A 19,844-nucleotide genomic window follows, 5' to 3' on the forward strand; every position below is an offset into this window, starting at 1 on the left:
TACTGGCCACTAGCGGGCCCATCCTTTACCACCCCTCACTCTAAAGGTGCCCTGGAGCAGTTGTGAACCCATCAGTGGGCCAACCTTCGAACTCCTGGGCCTTAATGGGCCATGGGAGCGTTTTTAGCTCTGTATCCTTTCTTACCTACGGCGGTTTTTGTCCCATCGAGGGGGCGAACCATTGCCTAGTGTGCCCTTCGAGGAGTGGCTAGGGGTGGCGTGTGCACGATTCCTAGAGAGGTGATGTGACAAGGCGCAGTAGGCGCGTCAATCTAGGTGGATGGTTCGCCCCTTGATCTCACGCCGCCAGCGAAATCCTTGTTCCTCCGCCCTTGGTCTTTCACCATCAGTGAAGCTTTTGTTCCTCCGCCCTTGCTTCCCATGGAGTCATGGTATCGCTTTGATGTCACCCACGTGCGCATGGAAGACCTTGTCAAGCATGGCCTTCTTCGTAAGAGGACCGACACAACGGAGTGGCTCGTGCCCGGCCATGAGGAGGTGCTGATGCCGCCCGACGGCTACATCATGTCCTTCATGCCCTTCCACAAGCGCGGACTCGCGATTCCTCCCCACCTATTCTTCTAGGGGCTGCTGCACCATTACCAGACCAAGTTGCAGCATCTGAATCTCAATGTGATCCAGCACATCATGGCCTTCATCGCGCTATGCAAGGGATATCTGGGGATCGAGCCCCACTTTGAGCTATGGAGGTACTTCTTCTCCATCTCCCTGCTCAAGAAGAGAGATAGAGCTAGGGACCTATAGGTGCCAATGGGATGCATAGGCATCCACCTCTGAGGGCAGCTGTCCAACGAGTACATGCCTTGCCAGTTGTCGAGGTCCAATAAGGGGTGGCATGCACAGTGGTTCTACATGAAGAACGACGTCGTCGACCCCTTGCTGGACTTCACCGGATTCCTCATTGAAGAGGTGGCTGCAGGTGTGGTCGTGGAGACCTCCCGAGAAGGAAAAGAAGAGGATGCGTGATATCCTTGATGCCATCGCATTCCTAAAGAGCCACGGCCTTCAACCGGACCCTCCAAGACGCCCCTAGAGCCGGCGTTAACTAGCCGCTCTGCTTCAACCAGACCCTCCAAGTAGAGGGAGGGCTCAAAGCGGCAACACGCCGATGAGGCACAGCTGGGATCATCGTCTGGTGGCGTCGAGGTGAGTTAAGAGTTTTTTCATCCTTCCGTTCTAATGAATTTTTGTTGTAAACTGACTGTCTTGTCCTTCACAGCATTGGAGGATGCGGGACTCTCCTGAGGCTTGCGCTGAAGAAGAGCCTCGCCCTCCGGTAGATGCGCTAGGAGCCGACCGGCGTTACGCTAGAGGCGAGCGAGAGTGGCGCCGTGGTGGCCGCGATGTCAATTAGGGGGCGCAGCCGGTGGCCTCATCCATGGGGGAGCAGATGGAGGAGGGCGCATCTGGGGCACCCATGGAGAATGTGGCATGGTCGGGTGTGGCCGTGACATCATAGGTAGAAACGGCACAGCCGAAGCCTTCATCCACGCAGGTGGCCATGATGTCACAAGCGGAAATAGTGTAGCTAGAGCCGTGATCCACACAAGTGGCTGCCTCTGTGGAGGGGCAGATGGAGGAGGATGCAACCTAGGCATCCGTGGCGGACGTGGCATGGTAGGGTGCTTCCACGACATCACAGGCGGAGACAGCACAACCAGAGCCGTCGTCCGTGCAGGTGGCCACGTCTACGGCGGGCCAGCCGGAAGAGGGCGCACTCGAGGCATCCTTACTAGATGTGGCAATGGGGCAGGCCTCTATGTCCATGTCACCCGCCTCTCTACTGATGGAGGGGCCGCTCCAAAGGAGTTGCTACCACAAGAGGGGTCGGCGCTGCTTGGGATCGGTGCGAAGCCATCTCGATCTTTGGTCTGGGTGAGCAGCGACCCGCACATGTGGGGAGGATCCTAGATCCGGTGGGTAGACTAGTGGGACCCATGGGCGATGCTTTTTGCCCTTGATGACACCGCGGAAGAGAGGGAATAGGGAAGCGTCCACACAGAGGTTGGGACCATGGTTCGCGCCATGACCACCGCACTGAGCTCGTTGTGCGATGTCATCTCCCTAGTTGGTTAGGTATGATATGACCATGTTTTTGACTCTTATTTTCCCTTTTTGTGCCTCTAAGTCTTGTCCTCTTCGCAGTCCCTTATGGTCCACAACCGAGAGAAGTCCCAATTCCTTCATCGCGAGAAGGAAGTTTAGGACCGACTCACCGAAGAGACACGGTGGAGTGAGGGGCTGGCCGCATAGCTCTCTACCGCCCGTCGGGAGGTGGTTGAGCTTGCCCCTACAACTAGGGAGCTGGCTGACCTCCAAGTCAGGGAGAAGGATGCTCGTGATGATGCTCGTGAGGCTAGGGAGAAGCTCATGGCCCTGATTGAGAGGGCACGCATGGACACCACGGAGGCTGAGCGGCTACAGAAGGAGCGGGATGATTTGCTCTGGGCCATAGAGGGGCTCCACACGAAGTGTGACTTGGCTCGCTAGGAGCATGCCGACACCCAGCAGTGGATCGACCTCCTTAAGGGTGAGCTTGAGAGGGAGAGGGACCTAAAGGTTGTGGCCAAGGGCATGTCCATAGGCTCACCATGGAGGTCGGTCAGCGCCTAGAAGAGGTACAGTGCGTATAGGTGAGGTGATCCAGTAGCGTGTTGAGGTGCGCAAGCTTTGGATAGACGTGTACTGTAAAGCCTCCGGTTTCCCTTGTTGTCTTTTCTCCCTGGAATCCATTGTAGGCCTTTTGACACAGTCAGTATGTGACTTGGATAGGTCTCAATGACAAGCTTGGGGTGGAGGTGATGAAGAGCCATGGCCAAGAGAAGGAGCTCAGTGAGGTGAAGGCCTCCCTCCTGAAGGAGAGCGATGAGCATGATACCCTGCATGTTGGTCGTCTAGCGGTCTATGATGACCTCGAGCTGGCCCTAGAGTAGGAGACAAGCCGCTCGCGGTCCTCGCCATCTAGATTATGGATCGGGTGCATGAGATCGGAGGGACGTGCTTCGCTTTGGCGTTCATTGGTCATTTGCGATCACTCGTTCTCACTACGAGAACATCGATCTGACGACGATGAGTCAGGGCTTCACGCTTGGTTACTCTAAGGCCAAGCTAGAGGAGATCGAGGAGTCAATGGCCCTCCTAGTGTAGAACCTATCTATCAAGATCGAGGATGAGGTCATCCCCCCGAGGGGTTAGTTAGTTAGATAGGCCAGGCGATGAACTTGTAATAAGTAGACAAGTTTTAACTTTTGTTATAGCCAAATAGACTTTTGGTTCTTCTTCCTTTTTTGTGTATAAAAAGGTTAATGCGTTTTGACCCTTTCCATAGTTAAGGCTATAAAGCTTGGGGTGCGAACAAAAAAACTATGATCACACTGGTGAGCAAAAACACCGTAGTCGCTAGGGTGTAGGTTTCTTGCTGTCCAATTAGTTTTACTCAGCGTTTGTTTCCACAGCCCTTGCTTCTAGATCTTAACGTTAGAGAGGATCGGGCACATAGAATGTTTTTGGGTAGATATACTCCTATCAGCCCCCAAGTGAGGCCTGACCCCTTGCCATTGCTAGGGTTGGGTGTCACTGAAGATCAAGGAGACAAATAGTGAAACCGATAAGAAAAAATGTTTTTGCATTTTAGAAACATCATTCTTAATTTTCGCAAGTAAATGCATAGGCTAGGGGTAAAAATGATGTAGATATTTGATGTTCTAGGTGTTGATGAGGACTTTTCCATCAATGGTCTTGAGCTTGTAGGTGCCTGGTCGGAGCACCTCCATAACGATGTACGGTCCCTCCCATGGTGGAGAGAGTTTGTGGCGGTTTTTGTTGCTCTGGACGAGGCAGAGCACCAAGTCCCCAACATTGAAGGCCCGACCCCGCACCCGACGGCCATGGTATTAGCACAACGCTTGCTGGTATTTGGCTGAGCGGAGTAGGGCAACATCACGTGCTTCATCGAGCTGATCCATGGCGTCGTCAAGGGACGCTTTGGCTCCCTACTTGTCATATGTCCTAACCCTTGGCACTCCATAGTCGAGGTTGGTTGGGAGGACCATGTCAGACCACAGACCATGAAGAAAGGTGTGTAGTCGGTCGCTCAGCTAGGGGTCATCCTCAAGCTCCAGAGTACCGCAGGAAGCTCTGCAGCCCATCATCCGCTGAATTTGTTCAGCCAGTTGAAGATCCTAGGCTTAAGGCCTTGCAAGACCATGCCGTTCGCATGCTCAACCTACCCATTTGTGTGGGGGTTCGCCATGGTGGCCCAATCAACATGGATGTGGTAGTCATCATAGAATTGAGGGAATTTTTTCTCGGTGAACTGTGTGTCGTTGTCTGTGATGATGGAGTTCGGGACTCCAAAGTGGTGGACGATGTCAAGGAAAAATTGCACGGCTTGCTCAGATTTGATCACAGAGACCGGCTGAGCCTCTATCCATTTTGTGAACTTGTCCATGACGACAAGCAAGTGTGTGTAGCCCTCGGGGGCTCTTTTGAGGGGTCTGACCAGATCAAGCCCCTAGACCATGAATGGCCACATGATAGGGATCATCTGGAGCACTTGGGCCGACAGGTGGGTTTGATGAGCGTAGTACTGACACCCTTCGTAGGTGCGCACAATTTGCTTGGCATCGGCCACCGCGGTTGGCCAGTAGAAGCCCTATCAAAACGTGTTTCTAACCAAGGTTCTAGGTGCGGCATGATGTCTGTAGACCCCACCATGGATGTCCTTCAACAGTAGCCTCCCTTGTTCAATGGGATGCAACGCTATAGGATCTTGGTGTGGCTTCGCTTGTAGAGCTCCCCCTCAATAATAACGAAGGACTTAGTGCGGCATGCAAGCCACCAAGCCTCCATTTTGTTCATCGGGAGCACCTTGCAAAGGAGGCAATCGAGGTAAAGTGTCCTCCAGTCAGCTAGAGGGTTAGGCTCTGCCACTAGATCTTCATCAAGCTCCATGACCTCGGGGTCAGAAGGAGCCGAGGGTCGGTCAGCCCCAGAGCCTAGGGCAGGCGACCCATCACTAGTCTGTTCCTACTCCTCCTAGCGGACCGAGGGCTTGTACTGATCACTAGTGAAGATGCCTGTTGGCACTGACTCTCGGCTGGACACCATTTTTGCTAGCATGTCGGCCACCTCGTTGAGCTACCTTGGGATGTGGTTGAGTTTAAGGCCATCGAACTTGTCCTCCAACTGGTGAACTTCTTGGTGGTACGCAGCCATCTTAGTGTTGTGGCAGCTTGACTCCTTCATGACTTGATCGATGACAAGCTGTGAGTCACCTTGGACGTTGAGCCATCGAATTCCCAACTCGATGACGATGCGTAGGCCATTCATGAGCGCCTCATATTTGGCCATATTATTGGAGGCGGGGAAGTGGATGCAGACCATGTACCTCATGCGCACCTCGAGGGGCAAAACAAAGACCAATCCCATGCGGGCACCTTTCTTTGTCAGCGATCCATTGAAGTACATCATCCAGTACTCTCTTGATCGACGACTACTGGCGGCATCTGGATCTCGGTCCATTCTACAACAAAATTGGCCAGCACTTGGGACATGATGGCCGTCCAAGGGGCATACAAAATGCCCTGACCCATCAACACAAGTGCCCACTTTGCGATCTTCCTATGGTGTCCTTGTTTTGGATGACTTTGCTGAGATGGAAGGATGTCACGACTATCATCGGGTGTGACTCGAAGTAGTGACGCAACTTCCTCCTGGTGATCAGGATGACGTGCAAGAGCTTCTGGATTTGGGGGTAGCGAGTTGGAATCATACAAGACTTCGCTAACAAAGTATATAGGATGCTACACCTTGAGGGAGTGTCCCTCTTCTTCCCATTGTACCACCAGGGCAGCGCTGACCACTTGCGTGGTGGCTGCAATGTAAAGTAGGAGTGGTTCCCCATCGGTTGGTGGGACCAGAATCAGGGCTTTCATCAGGATTTCCTTGACCTTGTCATATGCCTCCTAAGCCTTGGGCATCCATGCAAATCAGTCAGTTTTCTTTAGAAGCCAATATAGGGGGAGGCCTCATTCGCTGAGACGCGAGATAAAATGGCTAAGCGCGGTGAGGCACCCCGTAACTCACTGTACTCCCTTTAGATTTTGAATCGGGCCCATCCTCATGATGGCAGTGATCTTCTCTGGGTTGGCTTCGATGCCACGCTTAGAGACGATGAACCCAAGCAGCATACCCCTTGAGACCTCAAAAACTTATTTCTCAAGGCTGAGTTTGATACCGTTTGCTCAGAGTTTCGCAAAGGTTTGCTCTAGGTCTGCTATGAGCTGGTCAATCTATTTGGACTTGACCACGATGTCATCTACGTAAGTCTCAATGGGTCGTCCGATGAGGTCCCAAAAATACTTGAGCATACAACGTTGGTATATAGCCCCTACGTTTTTCAGACTAAACAACATCATGACATAGCAGAACGATCCAAATGGGGAGATGAAAGAAGTCATGGGTTGGTCGGATTCTTTCATCGCGATCTAATGGTACCCGGAGTACGCATAGTGTTTCGCACCCCATGGTCAAGTCGACTACTTGATCTATATGTGGCAAAGGAAATGGATCCTTTGGACATGCCTTGTTGAGATTCGTGTAGTCAACACATTCTCTATTTCCCATTCTTTTTTGTACAAGGATGGGATTGGCTAACCACTCAGGATGATACACTTCCTTGATGAATCCGGCCGCCAAAAGCTTTAGGATCTCCTTGCTGATGGCCCTGCGCTTCTCCTCATTGAAGCCATGCAGGCACTGCTTTACCGGATTGGATCCTGGCCTGATCTTCAAGGCATGCTCGGTGAATTCCCTTAGAATGCCTAGCATGTCTGAGGGTTTCCACATGAAGATCTCTTTGTTGGTGTGGAGGAAGTCGATGAGCGCACTTTCCTATTTAGAGGAAAGCGTGGTGTCGATGCACACCACTTTGTCCTCGGAGCTGCTAGGATCTATGAGGATGTCTTTGACACCCTCTGTGGTCTCAAAAGATCTGGCTGAATACTTGGAGTTGGGTGCTTCCTCGACGGTCGCTTCCTTGATGACCGCAAGCTCCTCGGAGGCGATAATCATCGAGGCATGCCCACAGCACTCAACTTCACACTCATAAGCATGCTGGAAGGAGGTGCCAATGGTGATGACCCCATGTAGGCTTGGCATCTTGAGCTTTAGGTAAGTGTAGTTGGGGACGGCCATGAACTTCACATAGCACGGTTGTCCTAGGATGGCATGGTAGGTTCCATGGAACCTGACCACCTCAAAGGTGAGGGGTCTCCATCCTATAGTTGGCTGGATCCCCAAAGGTGAAGGGCAAGTCAATCTGCCCGAGTGGTATAACTTGTTTCCCCAGCACGATGCGTGGAAAGGTGCCTCGATCAGTCAGATGCACGACCGATCAATGCCCATTGCATCAAGCATCTCGACGTACATGATGTTGAGGCCACTGCCTCCATCCATTAGCACCTTAGTGAGCCGCTTCGTGTCAACGATTGGGTCAACCATGAGCGGGTACCTTCCTGGCTGTGGGATGCTCTCTAGGTGGTCGGATCTATCAAAGGTGATGGTGGACTCCGACCACCGGAGAAAAGATGGCGTGGCTAGCTCGGCCGTGTAGACCTCGTGATGCGTGAGCTTTCGGCAGCACTTGGAGTCATAAGCCACCGCCCCACTGAAGATCATAAGGCAGCCATCTGGCGTTAGAAAGCCTCCATAATTACCCTCGGTGTCGTCCACTGTCGGCTCAGGCTTCTTCCTCTAGTTCCCCTTTTTGGAGCTGCCGGATAGGAAACGCTTCATGAGGGCACAGTCCTTGCTTGATGGGGAAGGCATGGTTCAAGCATGACCCCTCAAGTAGCTCCATGAAGTGGTCGAGAGCACCCTTGATGGGTGCCCAGCTGCCATTTCACTCAGCAATGGCCACGAGTGAGCCCCCGTGTTGCTGCTTGTTCCTCTTCTTGTTCGGGCGGTTGGAGGTGCCCTCGCCAGCATCCTCGTCCCGCTTTGCTTTGCCAATAGGGCAGTCAAAAATCACTCCAACCACCTCCTCACCTAAGGTGTGGCTAGTCATGATGTCAAGGAGCTCCATGGTGGTCCAAGTGCCCTTGTGTCCTAGCTTGTGGACTAGGGACTTGTAGGTGGTCCCGGATAGGAAGGCTCCGATGACGTCGATGTTGGCAACGTCGGGCAACTTGTTGCATTGCCTAGAGAAGCATCAGATGTACTTGTGGAGAGTTTCCCTAGACTTCTATCGGCAATTCTTCAGATCCTAGGGGTTCCTAGGGCGCGTGTAGGTGCCTTGGAAATTTCCCACAAAGATATCCTTCAGGTCCACCTAGCTTTGGATCTAGTTCGGCGGAAGGTGCTCCAGCAATGTTCGTGCTGAATTGGCCAGGAACAAGGAGAGGTTGTAGATAATGAAGTAATCACTATCCACACCGCCGGATTGACAAGCAAGTCAGTAATCCTTGAGCCACAGGCTAGGTTTGTTTCCCCAGAGTATTTCAAGATGTTGGTCGATGGTCAATACCACGGCGGGAAAGCTGCGTTGAGGATGTGCCGACTGAAAGCCTAGGCCCCGATAGATTAGGGCTTGGGCTCTGATCCCTGCCACTATCGTAGTGTCTGCCACGATGAGGGTGGTAGCCATGGCCAACCTCCTCTCTCTTGTCCCCCCATCCATGACTATGGGCGTCAAGGGTGTTAGGTGCGTCATGGTTGGGGCTGAGATGCTCATGCACCGGGACCATGGCAAGCCCCCGCCATCGCATGGTGCCTAGTGGACGGATATGTCCTAGCCATGTTGTCTTGAAGACATGCGCTGACTGGCATAGAGCTCACATCACTGAGACAACAAGCTTTGCACCTGCTGCACCGCCGCGCGCTCTAGCAGCGTCCAGATCTCGTGATGGGCCCGACGGTCTTCGAATGTCGTGGGCTCTGGGAGCCCTTAGAGCAAGGCCACCATAGTAGGGAAAGAGCAAGTCCCCCATGATAGCTATGTTCTGGCTTGCCCAAGTGAAGTGCGGGAGGCCTCCGTCATCCTCCATGATCCTCCGATTTACATCGTGGGCGATGGCGCATGCATGACCACCATCTCTGTGGCGTTCGATCTCGCGCTCGAGCTCCACATGCTCTAGATATAGCTAGAGTCGTGCATCCTCGATCTCCTTGTGTCATGCCCTCAGCTGCTCCACCCACAGGCAAGGCGGGGCCCCTACATCTCCCTCGACCTTGTCGTCGGGGTCATCTGTAGGAGTAGCCCCTCCCTCATGGATGCTTTCGATGCGTCCCTCAGGGGTGCCTGCCATGAAGCATTCTTGCAAAAGTCGTGGAAAGATTCCATAACGTAGTCCATCATACCCACAATTTCATCATTTGTGGGGGACGAGTGCATGTGCTGTGTCACAAGGTGACCAATGGTCCTTGCAGCATTGCGTAGATCGAACAGGAACACTATTAGGGTGCCCCAGGTGAGGTATTCTGGGAGAGCGGTTCCTCTCCGACAAGTTGTGTCATGACATTGGCAAACAAGAAGGTGAGGCAGCGTAGGTCCTCCTAGGACAGTCAGGGTCCTAGGAAGGCATCAAACTGATGCTCTAGCCTCCCATAATCGAAGCCAAGGAGCTAGTCTCTCCTAGGGGCATGGGCCTCTAGGGCATGCAGCTACAGCTCTTAGAGGGCCTCGATGGTTGCATCGAGGCTAGTGGAGCAAAGAAGTTAGATGGGGGCGGGAGCCCACGCTAGCTCTCCCTCAGTGGTCACGAAGAAATCTAGGCTCCCAAAGTGCACGTGCGCGCCCGAGACCTAGCTATCACCATGGCTAGCCATTCATGGCCTATTGTGGACGATGAGACATGCAAAAGGCCCCTACCTAGCGTGCCACCTGTTGGTGTTTTGAATCACCGACTAGTAAATTTGTGATTTATGTGTCTTGCCCAGATGGTGTGCTCAAAAGATACAAGAATTTATATGGGTTCAGGCGGATTGTCCCTATGTCTAGTCTGTTGTTGCTCGTGTTACCGACACTAGTTTATAGTAGGGGTTACAAACGGGTGAGAGAAGGAGCAGGTCCCAAGTCTCTGGTGAAAGGGTCGAATGGAGTTGAGTCTTGTTGAGGCTCGTTGAGCCATCCATGGAGCGTCTTGCTTCCCCCTTTTATAGATGAAGGGGAAGGCACATGTTACATTAGAGAAAGAGAGAGAGAGAAAAGCGAGGAGGAAGAAGGCCTTCAAGGAGAGAGAGAGAAAAGCGAGGAGGAAGAAGGCCTCCGAGGTTGAGGCGCCCTTCATCTCCTTTGCACAGGTCCCATTGGTCCTTAGATGATGGCGGGGATGGCTCCACATCACGACCCTATTCATCACTAGAGCCATACGCAGGCATCATCAATCGGTCGTGGCGCTCCATTCCATCCCAGCGGGCAGCATGGTTAGCAGATACCCCTATCGGAAGTCATACAAGGATTAGTTAGCATAGCACCGGCACGCCTGACACTATTAGCGACGTGAGTCCTCAGGTATGGCCCATCATGGCCGCGGGTCACATCAAGACACGCCTACTCCCTTTCTGGTGTCAGAAGTTTGACCCTGGGTTCGTACTCTTAGACCAATAGTGGTTAGGGGTGGTACAGACCCCTCGTCGAGCGAGGTAGAATCCCCCTTTGAGGGGTCTGGCGAGGCGAAGTCTGTGCCCGAGGGGTCGGGCGAGACGGAGCCCACACCCTCGGGGTTAGGCGTGATGGAGCCCACGCCCTCAGGGTCAAGCGAGACGGAGCCCACACCCTTGGGGTCAGATGTGATGAAGCCCATGCCCGAGGGGTCTAGCGAGATAGGGCCCACACCCTTAGGGTCAGGCATGATGGATCCCTCACCCTTGGGGTCGGGTGACACAGAGCCCATACCTTCAGGGTTGGGCAAGACCAAAACACACTCTTGACCATCCGGGTGAGTTAGCGTTCACGACCATCAGCTTCCTTCTCCTAGGTATCCCTAATACTGATACCCTATAGGAAGAGGTTGGAGGAGACCTATGAGGGAACACCATCGGTGAAGAGTGCCAAGCTATATATCCTTAAGGATAAGTTGACAAGCTTCAAGATGAAGGATGATGAGAGCATTCTAGAGATGTTCCATAGATTGCAAGTAATTGTCAATGACTTGAAGGCTTTGGGAGAGAAGATCAATGATGATGATGTCTCTCATTGGTTCTTGATGTGCTTACCTCCTAAATTTGAGACATTGAGATTGATCATCATTAGAGGAGGATTGAAGCAACTCACCCCTAACTAAGTACTAGGTGATGTCATGACACAAGAGACATACTGTGTGAAAAGGGAACGGGTTGACAAGGATGAGAAGAAGGAAGATGAAGACAAGAAGAAAAAAGTGTATCATTCAAGGCTAGCTCATCATCTAAGAATAAGGGCAAGTCCAAGAAAGAAGAATCAAGTGATGATGAAGATGCTAGTGACAGTGATGATGAAGCCATGGCTCTCTTTGTGCGCAAGTTTGGAAGATTCATGAAGAAGGGCTATGGTGCAAGAAAGAGAAGAGACAACAATAAGAGCAAATAGTATGTGAGGATATGCTATAAGTGCAAGAGTCTAGATCATGTTGTAGTAGATTATCCCTACAATAGGGACAATGATGAGGATGATAAGAAGAAGCATAAGAAGGACAAGAAGGAAAAGGAGAAGAAGATGACCTTCTAAAAGAAGAAGGGTGGAGGCTATGTGGTGACATGGGATAGTGATGGCTCTTCAGATGGTGATGACTCTAGTAATGATGGCAAGAAATCTATCAAGAAAGCACTAGCAAGCATCGCCATCAACAATAAGCCTTCCATCTTGCCTCATGGTAAAGCCTACCAAGGTAAAATATGATGTGAGTGACGATGATTGTGAAAGTGATGATTGTAGAAGTGATGAGAAGGAGGAGTACACCAAGGGGAGCTCATGGACATGTGTGAACAAGTGCACACTTGCTTTGAGATGAAGAAAAAAGAGTGCAAAGAATTACGCAAGAAGATTAAATCTCTTGAGCAATCCATTGATGAGCTAAATGCCTCTCATGAGAGTCTAAGGGAAGACCATAAGATGCTTGGCAAAGCTCACTCTAAGCTTGAAAAGGCTTGCTCCTCTCTCTTCAAGCAAGTCAAGGAGGAAGAAGCGAAGAAGGAGCAAGTGATTGTGTCATGTGATGTGGGACTAATATGTGATATTCTTGATGAATCTTTTTATAAACCCATTGTTGTTGCTCCCACTAACCCTTATTGTAGTATTACCACTTCTACTTCACCTTTGAGTGATGATTTCACTTGTGATGTCTCATTAATGGTGGAAAATGAGACCCTCAAGAAGAAGGTGAATGAGCTCACTCGTGCCTTAGGCAATGCCTATGGTGGAGATGCCCGCTTGCTAAAGTGCTTGGGTAGCCAGAGGTTTTCTCTCAACGAAGAGAGATTAGGCTATACCCCCAAAAATGGCAAGGCAACCTTTGTTACTCCCAAAGCTAGCTTTGTGAAGCGCAATGGTCGGTTTTGCAATAGATGCAAGCAAGTTGGGCATATAGAGCAATATTGCAAGACTAACAAGAACAAGCAACCTAATGTATCCTCAATTAAATTTGATTCTTGTTACATGCTTGTTAATGATGCTAATGGTGTGAAGGCTAAGTTCATTGGTACACCAATTGTGGGCCCAAAGAAGAAGGCCATTTGGGTACCAAAGACCTTGGTAACTAACCTTCATGGACCCAAGCAAGTTTAGGTACCTAAAAAGAATTGATCTTCTTTTGTAGGTCAATTATAAAGCTGGAGGAAGGCATTGTGTGCTTGATAGTGGGTACACACAACACATGATCGGTGATTCAAGAATGTTCAATCCAATCAATAAGAATTAGAGCAATTGGATTGATAGTATCACATTTAGTGACAATGGCAAAGACAAGGTCAAAGATCTTGGTAAGATTGCAATATCCAATGAGTTGAGCATTTCCAATGTGCTACTTGTAGACAGCTTGAACTTCAACCTATTGTCGGTAGCTCAACTTTATGATCTTGGTTTCAAGTACATATTTAGAATTGATGATGTAGAGATCATAAATGTAGATGGCTCTAACTTGATATTCAAAGGTTTTAGATATGAGAATCTATACTTGGTTGATTTCAATGCCAGTGAAGCTCAATTGTCAACATGTTTGCTCACTAAGTCTAGCATGGGTTGGTTATGGGATAGAAGGCTTGGTCATATTGGAATGAAACAATTGAACAAGTTGATTAAGCATGATCTGATTAAAGGCTTGAAAGATATCACATTTGAGAAGGATAAGTTATGTAGTGCATGTCTAAGCCAAAAAACATGTTGGCAACACATATCCTAAGAAGAGCATGATGAGCACATCCAAAGCATTTGAGTTGTTGTACATAGACTTGTTTGGACCAACCACATATACTAGCATTGGTGGAAACAAATATAGATTTGTCATTGTAGATGATTTTACTAGATATACATGGGTGTTCTTTCTTGTTGACAAGAGTGATGTGTTTGCAGTCTTCAAAACTTTCATCAAGAGAATTCACAATGAGTTTGAAACAACCATCAAGAAAGTGAGAAGTGACCATGGAAGTGAGTTCAAGAATACAAGAATTGATGAGCTTTGTGATAAGTTTGGAATTAGACATCAATTATAGGCCAAGTACACTCCTCAATCAAATAACCTAGTTGAGAGTAAGAATAGAACCTTGATTGATATGACAAGATCAATATTGAGTGAGTACAATGTGAGTCATTCATTTTGGGTCGAAGCAATCAATACAACTTGCTACTATAGCAACCGACTCTATTGTCATCCCATGATAGAGAAGACACCATATGAGCTCTTGAATAGAAGAAAGCCCAATATTGCATACTTTTAGATTTTTGGTTACAAATGCTATATATTAAAGAAAGGCACTAGATTGAGCAAGTTTAAGAAGAAATGTGACAAAGGTTTCTTGCTTGGTTACTCAACTACTAGCAAGGCTTATAGAGTTTGGAATTTAGATAGTGGTACTCTTGAGGAGGTTCATGATGTGGAATTTAATGAAACCAATGGCTCTCAAGAGAAAGATGAGAATCTAGATGATGTAAGAGGAACTCAATTGGTCAATGCAATGAAGAACATAGACATTGGTAATATAAGGCCAAGAGAGGTGATTGATGTTGAAGATGACAAGAATCAAGTGCTCTCTAACTCAAATGTGCAAGCTAGTTGTTCTCATGATCAAGGTCAAGTAAGTGCTAGTGATGACAAAGTGCAAGATCAACAAGTGGCTAGTTCATCATCTCAACCAAGTGATCAATCAAATACAAGCAATCAAGTGCAAGTGCTCCAACCAATCAATGTTACAAGAGATCATTCATTGGACTCTATATTTGGTGATATCTCTAGAGGTGTGCAAACAAGATCAAGATTATTATAATTTTGTGAACACTTCTCATTTGTCTCATCTATTAAACCAAAGAAGATAGATGAAGTTTTGAAGGATATTGATTGGGTAAATGTTATGCATGAAGAGCTAAACAACTTCACAAGAAATCAAGTATAGGAGTTAGTTTAGAGACCTAAGGATCATAATGTGATTGGAATAAAATGGGTCTTTCGGAATAAGCAAGATCAAGATGGGATAGTTATAAGGAAAAAAGCAAGATTAGTGGTTCAAGGTTACATTCAAGTTGAATGTCTTGACTTTAAAGAAACATGCTTCGGTTGCAAGATTGGAAGCAATTAGGATCTTTTTAGCCTATGCTTATGCCCACAACATCAAGTTGTACCAAATGGATGTGAAGAGCACATTTCTCAATGGGTACATCAATGAGCTTGTGTATGTTGAGCAACCTCTCGGTTTTGAAGATTAGAAAAAACCCAACCATGTCTACAAGTTGAGAAAGGATTTGTATGGTTTAAAGCAAGCACCAAGAGCATGGTATGAGAGATTGAGGGATTTTCTACTCTCTAAGGGATTCAAGATGGGCGAGGTTGACACCACTCTCTTCACCAAGAAGCTAGGCAATGACTTGTTTGTGTTGCAAATCTATGTTGATGATATCATATTTAGATCAACCAATCAAGATTTTTGTGAGGAGTTTGTAAAGATGATGGTAAGTGAGTTTGATATGTCCATGATTGGAGAGCTTAGTTACTTTCTTGGTCTTCAAATCAAGCAATTAAAAAATGGTGCATTTGTGAGTCAAGACAAGTACATCAAAGACATGCTCAAGAAGTTTGAAATGAATGATGCTAAAGCTATTAGTACACCAATGAGGATAAATGGAAGCTTAGATAATGATGCTAGTGGCAACATGATGGATCAAAAGATGTATCGGTCTATGATTGGAAGCCTACTCTATGTGACCACATCAAGACCGGATGATAATATTTAGTGTATGCATGTGTGCTAGATTTTAAGCCTCACCAAGAGAGAGTCATTGGAAGGCAATAAAGAGAATATTAAGGTACTTGAAGCATACATAAAATATTGGATTGTGGTATCCCAAAGGAGCTAGATTTGAGTTGATTGGATATTCGAACTCCGATTATGCGGGATGCAAAGTTGAGAGAAAGAGCACATCGGGCACATGTCAACTATTGAGAAGATCACTTGTGTCTTGGTCATCAAAGAAGTAAAATAGTGTAGCACTTTCAACCACCGAAGTGGAGTACATTTCGGCCGGTAGTTGTGCTCAATTACTTTGGATGAAGGCAACTTTGAGTGACTTTGGAATCAAGTTCAAACAAGTGCCATTGCTTTGTGACAATGAGAGTGCTGTGAAGCTCGCCAACAATCATGTTCAACATTCAAGAACAAAGCACATAGATATCCGCTATCATTTTATAAGAGATCACCAACAAAAAGGGGACATTTGCATTGAGAGTGTGGGCATCGATGATCAACTTGCCGATATCTTCACCAAACCACTTGCTGAGAAGAGGTTTTGCAAGCTAAGGAATGAATTGAACATACTTGACTTTTCAAATATGTGTTGATGCACCCCATTATATGACATGCCTCTCCTTCCAGCAAAAGCAAGGTACAGTTGATTGACATGTCATTCATCCATTGCTAAGGACTTATTTAGTGCATCTAGTCATTCCTCACATGTCTTAGGCTCATTCATAAAAATCAAATGAATTTGATGCTTGTATGGTACCACTATTGCTTGTATGCTTAAAATGATCAAGTAGTAGCATATGACATGTTTGTGGGCTTGTGAACCTAGTGTTTAACTCAACATGGTGCATGATAACCCTTTTTTGGAGGTGTGAAGAGGCTTGCCCTTGGATCAAACCGAGTTAAATATCTTTTGCAAGTGATCTAGATTGAACCAAATTAGGAAAATAATCCTTACTTCACATGGTTTTACCCCAACCTATCTAAAATTTGAGCTCACCTTTTATGCTAATTGTTGACAAAGGGGGAGAGAAATTCACAAAGATAGTAATGATAGGGGGAGCAAACAAATGAAATGATATTGTAAGGGGATCAATTAAAATTTGAAGCACACAAGTAGGGGGGCAAGCTCATAAACTTGTATGTTGCATTTGTATGTGCATTTACATATGTTTTCTTGCATGGCACAAGTTTTAAATTCTATATCCATGCTGGTGTGGTGTATGCTAGATCATAGAAAATGATTGATAAAATAAAAACTAGCATGCATAGGAAAAGTAACTAGACTTGTGCTTATCATGTAAAAACTAGACCCTTTCATATAATGTTGATCTCACGGGGTTTTCTAGTTTTTGTGAATGTCTAGTTACTAATGGTGCTAAGGATGGTGTACATTGGCAACTCCGATTGGTATCACGCTTCAAAGGTCCATTCTTTACACCTTAGCATCATTTAGTAGCTATTACTCTCTCAAACCTCTAATCCATGCATATGTGTAAGCTTTCAAATCTAAACTCTTAGCACATATGTAGGGGGAGCTAATACTACCAATTTTTGGTTTATGAAACTTGTCCATAATCTTTACACATGGTAATGTGCTTGGGCAAGCAACATGAATCCAAAAAGATTTTATTAAATATCTTTGTAAATAGGTTGTCATCAATTACCAAAAAGGGAAAGATTGAAAGCCCTAGTTTAGTTTTGGATAATTGATAAAACCTAAGCACTAACCTTTGTCATGAGTGATGATATGAGCTAGGTTGGTGCAATCCAAGTGAGGAGCATGGTGACACTCAAATGGTGATGTTGATCACATGAAATGATGAGATGACCACAAGTGATGATGATCAAGTGCTCAACTTGGAAAAGAAGAAAGAGAAAAACAAAACCCTATGGAGATAAAGGCAAAGGCATAATTAGGGATTTTGTTTTAGTGATCAAGACACTATAGAGAGTGTGATCACATTTAGGATAGATGGCCGTACTATTAAGATGGGTTCTTAACTAGACAATTCGTTCATCTAGTGCCACTAGATGTTGGACTTCATGCATTGCATTTAGGCCTAGTGCACATTAGAGAGCAAGCAAAAATATTTATGGAAAATATTTTGAGAAATGCTAACTTCGCTCTAATATGTTTTGAGAAAACACTTTGAGAGTTAGCATCGCTTGCGGGGAGCAGCTCGAGTTGACATGGACCGAAATGCGACAAAATTTGCAACTCGGAGAGCTAGTGTGGTGCCTAGGTGGCACCGCCACCCCTTGTCTGGTGCACCATCGCCCCTATGGTGGTGCCCACCAGGACCTGACAGAGAAGGGCCGCTATGGGGTGGTCACCGGACATGGTGGTGTTCATCGCCATGGGCACGGCGGTGCACCGTTACTACTTGTCTGGTGCCATCGCCCTATTTCACTCGAGGGCAGCAAGTTGGATTTATAGCCGAGGGGGGCACCGCCATGGTCACTGCCATGGGTGTGGCGGTGTACCGCCCTAATTATCTAGAGAGGGGTCTTTTGGGGGGCTCGGCCAGGGTGGCACCGCCACCCCCTGTTTGGTGCCACTGTCACCCTGTCCGGTGACCAACTAGCCATTGGAATTCGACCGTTGTGGGGCACCATCACCCCTTGTCCGATGCCACCGTCACCCTATCCAGTGACCAACTAGCCATTAGAATTCGACCGTTGGGGGCACCGTCACCCCCTGTCCGATGACCGTATCGCCCTGTTCGGTGCCCTCGCAGAAAGCAGCTCTAAGGGGTAACGACTCTATTTGCTTGTGTGGCTATAAATAGAGGGTGTGGCTAGCCTTGGCCACTCCCTTGGCACCTCATACACTTGTGCACATCCTTTGGAAGCTGAGCAACACACTCCACTCACTTGTTCACTTGATTTCATCATCTTGAGTGAGATTAGAGAGCCTCTAGTGCATTGCATTGAGTTGCATCATCGTTTGGCACTAGTTGGGTGATTTGGGCTGGTTGTGAGCTTGTTACTCTTGGTGTTTGCCGACACCTAGATGGCCCGGTGATTGGAGGATCGTTGAGCGGAGTTGGTGATTGTCTCCGGCCTCGATCAGTTGCTTGTGAGGGGTCTTGTGTCTTCTCCGACGGAGCGCTAAAGGCAACTCTATTAAATTGCTTATGTCATTGAGCTACCTCACTTGTAGGTAGGTTCTTGCGGCGCCTCTTGTGGTGGGCTAGATGTGTGATACCTATTAGTCACCGAACCACCAAGTGTTGGTCGACACAACGAGAACTAGCGTGCCGGCAAGAACGTGAACCTCAGGAGAAAAATCATATGTCTCCATTGTGATTGATTCTTTGGATTTCTTTCGGTGATTGGTCATCTACATATTGTGATGGGTTCATTCCCGACACAGCGATATAAATCACCCTTCTCACTCTTTACATTCTTGTAAACTAGTCGTCAAGCTCTTTAGTGTAGCTAGTCTTTGAGAGCTTGCTAGTTTGGTTAGTGTGGCTCTTTAGTTAGTCTTTGAGAGCACACTAGCTTAGTGAGTAGTGACATAGCTTGTTGTGTGCCTAGTGATCATTGTAACTAGAATTGTTACGTAGGTGGCTTACAACCCTTGTAGAGCTAGAGCAAAGTTACATTAAGCCATTTGTTGTACTAATCACTTTGCTCTAATACTTTATAGAAATTTAAATAGGCTATTCACCCTCCTCTAACCATATTAGGACTTTTCAGCTGGTGCGAGTCTAGCAGCCGCGTTGGTGGCGCCGGCGGCGGCACGAACGCGCGGGCACGGCGACGCGGGGGCGGACCCACGTGGGGGGCGACGCAGAGGCAAGGCGAGGATGGCGATGATGGCCGTGGGCGGGCGGAGGAAGGAGGCAGAAGGGCTGAGGACAAGTTGCGTTGGGGCTTTGTTGTTTCCAGAAGGCTGACGCATAGATGGTCTTCGTTGGGATAGTGGGAAGAGGCCCGGGGATCGGACGGTGCTGGTGGATTGACTGTTGCTGGTACAAGAAACTGAGTCAGGGCACTGTTGCGCTACAAGAATCTGTGAGAAGGGGTATGGTATACAACTTTAAGAGTATATAGGAGCTAGAGCAAAATTGTATTAAGCCATTTACTGTACTAATCACTTTTCTCTAGTGCTTTGTAGAAATTTAAATAGGCTATTCACCCTCCTGTAGCCATATTAGGACCTTTCAGCTGGTGCGAGTCTGACAGCCGTGTAGGCGGCGCCGGCGGCGGCACGAACGCGCGGGCGCGGACCCGCGCACGGGGGGTGGGGGCGACGCAGAGGCAAGGCGAGGATGGCGACGATGGCCGCAGGCGGCCGGAGGGAGAAGGCGAAAGGGCTGAGGACAGGTTGCGTTGGGGCTTCGTTGTTTCCAGAAGGCGGACGCATGGACGGTCTCTGTTGGGAG

The sequence above is a fragment of the Miscanthus floridulus genome, chromosome 17 (assembly GCF_019320115.1).
Source record: "Miscanthus floridulus cultivar M001 chromosome 17, ASM1932011v1, whole genome shotgun sequence".
Lineage (NCBI taxonomy): Eukaryota > Viridiplantae > Streptophyta > Magnoliopsida > Poales > Poaceae > Miscanthus > Miscanthus floridulus.